A 6450-nucleotide genomic window follows, 5' to 3' on the forward strand; every position below is an offset into this window, starting at 1 on the left:
CCATACATTTCACCTTCCAAATTCTCCTACTCTGCGTCTTTTCTGACCGATTTTAACAATACCCTGGCCTCTTTTGCCTTCTGCCACGAGTACCACGAATCTCTTCTTATTAATCGAGCGAAGGCAGTTTCGGTTTCGAAATAAGTACTTAAAAATTTTATCGCACTACGAGACCAAGTGTACATTATTTTTAAGACTCTAAGGCATCATTTAAACAAAAAAAAATTTTTTGATTATTTTGAAAATTCTAGAGTGGCGTTACCCCTTAAACGATATATTTTATGGGAAAAATCCATATTATATGACAAGATAGTGAAATAAAAGAAAGGAGGATGTGCAATGTATCGAAGTTAGTATAAATTGTATATTTATATAGATATTTTAATATCAGTTACTTTTGTGATAATATATTATGTTAAAGTACAGATGTATCTATGGGAATACAAGGGAACGGCCAGAAACTCACAAAGACTCACAACGCACCTTCTTAATAACTCATTTAATAAAGTAAAAAGTATAATTGAGAGACGCCCGCATGACGCGTGTGAACAAGCTCACGTCCTACAAGGATCTACGTCACCGGAACGCGCGAAAACTTGTGTGTCGCTTATTGGCTAAAAACTGGTAAAGAAAATCGGGGGATGGCGCTGACAATCGCCTCAGTTACAGAATCGCACCTTTATTGAAACGAAATTAATCTTCTTTAGATACGCAACTTAAGATACACGCTATATTGGAATAAATGATTTAAAGAAAATAGACAGACTGTATAACCCTACATCTCGGCCATTCTGATTATGCATCGGCCTCCGATGCAATAAACACAGTATCGTCATGACAATCATTATCGGAGTCATTATCGCTCGCATATTCGGACATTAACCATCTTTTTAAGTGGTCTGCTGAAGTACTCGTGGTGCGAGGTCCTTCGTGTTCGCCGATTTTTGCAACCACGTATCGATCGCCTCGCAGTATTTTAATAATTTCATAAGGACCAAGGAATTTTGAACAAAATTTTCTACCTGGTGTAATCTGTGTCTTCTTGATAGCAACTAATTCACCGATTCGATATTTACTTGCTTGCTTTCTTTTACGATTATAAGTCTTTCGGTTCTCAAGTTGAATTTTTGCAATAGCTTCCTTCGCTTTTTCGCGCAATTCTAATCGTTTTTCTTGAAATAAATATAACTTTTCTTTTTCGATAATTTCTTTTAACTCAATATCATCACGTAAACGCATAGTTTGACCAATCAATAATTCGAAAGGAGTTAGTTTTGTACTTCTAGATGGTGTAGAGTTTAAAAACTGTTGTACTCGATCAACATATTTATACCAATTCTCAGGATGTGGCGCTGAGAGTTTGGTGAACAACGGGATAACAATTCTATTTATTCTTTCTACTTGCCCATTACTTCGCGGCACACCGGTCGTTATTAATACATGCTCAACTTTTTCGGTAGTACAATAGTCTTTAAACTCCTTCGACGTGAACGCAGTTCCACGGTCGCTTATGATTCGTCGCGGATTTCCAAATAATGCTGCTTGTTTAGTTAGTCGTGATATTACTTCTACAGTTGTCGTCGATCGCGTAGGATATAACCAAACGAATTTTGTAAAACCGTCTACCACTATAAATAAATGAGCATAACATTTCTTAGTACTCGCGATTGGACCTAAATAGTCTATATGATATGTGTCGAGGGGCGCGTCGCCTTTAGGAATAGTATGTAAGAAACCCTCTGGTTTTCCTTGCTTACGCTCGGCTAAAATACATGATAAACAATTACGTATTATTTTCTCAACTTTTTCTCGCATATTGGTGAATCAAAACTCTTTTTTTAACATTCATTCTATTTTACTGGTGGAAAAATGCCCCTTCTCATGCGCTTGCTTAATTACATCATGCTGTAGTGCTTTAGGTACAACTAATAACAAATCGTCGTTGAATTTTCGATACAATATTTCATTTTGTAATATAAAATCGTCGGTTTGATTTTTATTCATAACTTTATCGAAAGCGAACTTTAATTCATCGTCTTCGCGCTGCGCTTTAGAAATTCGTGTCACCAGATTCGAATGATCCTCCTCAACAATCATGGCTAAAGGAAAGTTTCTACTAAGTGCGTCTACATGGCGCATTGATTTGCCTGGCCGATGTTCAATAGTGTAATTGAATTCTTCAAGTAGTAATGCCCATCGGGCAACGCGTACACATAAATCTTTTTTATTCATCGTTAATGAGAATGCTCGACAGTCTGTAATAATTTTAAATGGAATTCCTAAAAGGTATACACGGAACTTATGCAATGATTTAATGATAGCTAATACTTCTAATTCATAGCTACAATATTTTGACTCGGCTTCTGTCGTTTTCCAGCTAGCATAATAAACCGGATGAAATTTTTGATCGTCTGTATCTCTCTGGAGTAATATAGCACCGAAACCTAATTTTGACGCGTCGGTATACAATTCTGTATCGGCCTCCATAATCGGTAAAGCTTTAGTACCGGTTCTCGAATTAACATTTCTTTTAACGTCTCGAAAGCATGATATTGCTTCTCATCAAATTGAAACGCAACATTTTTCTTCAATAAATTTGACAACGGACGCGCTATTGTAGCATACTGTGGTATAAATTTTCTAAAGTAACCTGTAAGACCAAGGAAACTTTGCACATCTTTGCAACACGCAGGCACCGGAAATCTTTTAACTGCAATAGTTTTTCGTTCTGACGGTTTAAGAGATTTATTCTCGATTATATGCCCTAAATATTCAATCTGCTTTTCAAGAAAACGGCACTTTTTCCAGTTAATATGTAAGCCATAATCACTCGCAGTTGACAGTACCTCACATAGTTTATTTACACCTTCTTCTTCTGTACTCGACGGAATTATTAAATCATCCATGTAAGTTAATACATTTCCTTTCGCTATCTGTTCCCGAAAAACAGCGTTAATAAATTTTTGAAAAATCGCGGGTGAGTTACACAAACTGAAAGGAGTTTTTAAAAATTGAAAATGCCCGTCTGGAACAATAAACGCGGTATATTTAGAGCTACCCTCGCTAATTGGAACATGAAAGAAACCATCCTTCAGATCTAATACACTAAAAAAAATGGATCCCTGCAACCGATCTAATTGATCGTCGATCAACGGTAATGGATATCGATCTTTGATAATTTTTTTATTTAGCTTGCGATAATCTACGCAGAGGCGCGTGCTACCATCTTTTTTATTCACAAGAACTACTGGACTCGCATAGTCGGACGTGCTTGGTATAGCGACACCCGATTCTAACCATTTACGTATATGTTCGTTTACCAACTCTCTTTCTCTTGGCGCAAGCCTACGCGGTCGTTCATACACAGGTATGTCGTCTTTTAAAATTAAATCTAATTTAATGTCCACTTGTTTAATTGCTCGCGGAATGTATTTATCCACAGCTTCTTTTACTCGCGACTTTAACTCATCATCACTTATATTATTTGCGCTTACTCGATGCTGCTCATTACTCTGATGCTCAAAACTCTCAACTGTCTCAATATTAAATATTTCAGGAACGTCACAAATAAGAGACTTATTCACTGTTTCATTATTTCGTTTCGTTATTGATATCGCAGTATCATCCAATTTTATTACCGCACGGCTCAAAAGATCTAATCCTAATATTAAATCGTAATTAAAGCAAGTGTCAGGTACTACATGTATAACTAGTTCAAATGTATCGTTGTCAATTAACACGCTACTCACAAAACTACCCAATGTGGTAACCGTATTTTCTCCTATGCCTTTACATACTATTTCGGCACCCACCAACGCAGGAAGACCTAGTTTAATATATTGCTTCGCCGCCATTAAGTGTAAATCACTACCAGTGTCAAATAACGCTACTATCTTTTTATCTCTAATCTCGACTGTTTTATAAATTCTACTGTCCTGTTGTGTTATTGCATCACATTTATTGACGCTACTGTTTTTTTTATTGCATTGCGCCGCAATATGTCCAAACTGACCGCACTGGAAACACTTGGCACCTTTCTCTTTCTGAGGACACTGCGCCTAGATGATTTTTTCCGCCGCAATTGAAGCATCTCTTCTCTGGTTTACTCTTCGCCTGATCTTTCCCTGTCGATTCTCCTGCTTCTTTCTCTGTCTTGGCCTGTTGAAACTTCTGCGATGACATCTTTCTGCTTTGCGCCGCACTGCTCTTAATGTGTTCGTATTGCACTAATTTAGCTCGAAGCTCTTTTATGGTACGCGCACTATAAAGAATGCTCTTATTGAAAGCATCGTCTGGAATGCCATCTATGATATAGTGGATTTTAGCCTCTAACTCTATATCGGCATGGCTCGCGATTTCTAACACACGATACACGTATTCTTGGAAGGATTCATCGTTCTTCTTTTTTGCACGAAACAGTTCCTGATGGACGCGCTTGCTGTTCAGGGCCTTTCCGAATTCCGAGATCAACGCTTTCTTTAACTTCTTCCACGTCTTAGCGCACTGTTCGTACGTGACAAATAACTTCGCGGCACCTCGCAACAGTTTTTTCGCGTATATTATTTTATGCGATTCCGTCCATCCACAAACTTCAGCGGTTTCTTCGAACTCCTCGAACCACTTGCGCACATTCTGCTTACCATCTCCATTGAATGTTTGCATTGAATCTTCGATGTCTTTGAAAGACAATGGCTGGCTACTCGGCGCTGCCGTCGACTTTTTCACTGGTCGCCGCACATTTCGGCAAACATCGCTTCTTCCTTCCGCCTCAACGTAATCGTCGGTATCGTCTTCATCATCTTCGTCGTCGTCATTCTTGTCGTCGCAATTCTCATCGTCGTCAATCTCGTCGTCATCATTCTCGTCGTCGTCGGCTCTTGTTTGGCTAAGAGGTGCTCTCAAACGCTTTCGCAGCACATCCTTGCTGCCGCTGACTCTCAAATTTAACCTTCGCAATTCTTCCTTGAGTTCCTCTATTTTCAAGGAATCAACGTCGATCGTTTTTTTATCACCGTCCGACATGCTCACAGTTTCTCTCACTTCTCTACGGTAAAGACTTCTCTCACGGCTCCTCACCGCCTCTCCACAACAATGGCCTCTCAACTCACGATTCTCACAACTCGCAAACGACACGACCGTTCGATTGCTTGTATCCCGGACGAGCCCCCAAAATATGTGGGAATACAAGGGAACGGCCAGAAACTCACAAAGACTCACAACGCACCTTCTTAATAACTCATTTAATAAAGTAAAAAGTATAATTGAGAGATGCCCGCATGACGCGTGTGAACAAGCTCACGTCCTACAAGGATCTACGTCACCGGAACGCGCGAAAACTTGTGTGTCGCTTATTGGCTAAAAACTGATAAAGAAAATCGGGGGATGGCGCTGACAATCGCCTCAGTTACAGAATCGCGCCTTTATTGAAACGAAATTAATCTTCTTTAGATACGCAACTTAAGATACACGCTATATTGGAATAAATGATTTAAAGAAAATAGACAGACTATATAACCCTACATATCAAAAATATATATAAAAAATGATTTAAAGAATTATTTAAAAATATATTGTACATATATGAAGGAGAGCGAAAATGATGAGTAGTAGGGCGAGTCGGGGAGAAAAAAGGGAGAGGAAATGCAGTGAGTCGAAGTTTTAATGATTACGGTTGGATACCACTCTGTTTTAAATAATTTAAAGTCAAATTGTTAATATATTAATATACACATATGTTCCTACAAAAAACTATTTAAAAATGAAGAGCTAAGTACCAGTTATGTAATTAATTCTTTAAAGAATTAAACGTTCTTCATAACTTTTATTTAAAAAAAATTAAATTATAAGGATAACACCAAGTAGGTTTTTAAATTCTAAACAGCAAATATGATTAGTCAATTCCGATTAAGTAATTATGAGGTTGGTGTAATTCTACTAAACATAAAAGAAGATAACATCACGTAGGTTTTTATAAAAAATTAACCTTGGCATACATATGTGGTATTCAAGTACATGTTCGTGTTAGTATTAGTCAAATCAGACGTAAAGTTGGGAACTGTTGGGTATTACTGCAGAAGAGGGTAAAAATGTAGATTAGGGGAGCCTTCCCCGATGACCTTGACCTTGACATATGTTGTCAAGGTCATTACCCTGAGTGACCTTGAGGAAGTTTTAACCGTCGGACCTAACTCGTTAAAAAGTTATTAATAAAAAAAGTTTCAAAATTAACGTATCATTTCTGGAAAATTATACGTATTAATGTATCATTTCTGCCATATATGTATTATAACAAGTACTATTTTTACACGCATGCACACACACAATATAACAGACCAAGAATAAATGCAATCAAAATGAATACAAGAGGTACACTTCTTACCATTTATGAATCACTATTCTACACCTTTCCCTGTTCAGAAATGTTAAACTTTCCACGCGAAATAACTTTCA

This window comes from Cyphomyrmex costatus, unplaced genomic scaffold (genome assembly GCF_001594065.2).
Source record: "Cyphomyrmex costatus isolate MS0001 unplaced genomic scaffold, Ccosl1.0 scaffold469, whole genome shotgun sequence".
NCBI classification, from domain to species: Eukaryota; Metazoa; Arthropoda; class Insecta; order Hymenoptera; family Formicidae; genus Cyphomyrmex; species Cyphomyrmex costatus.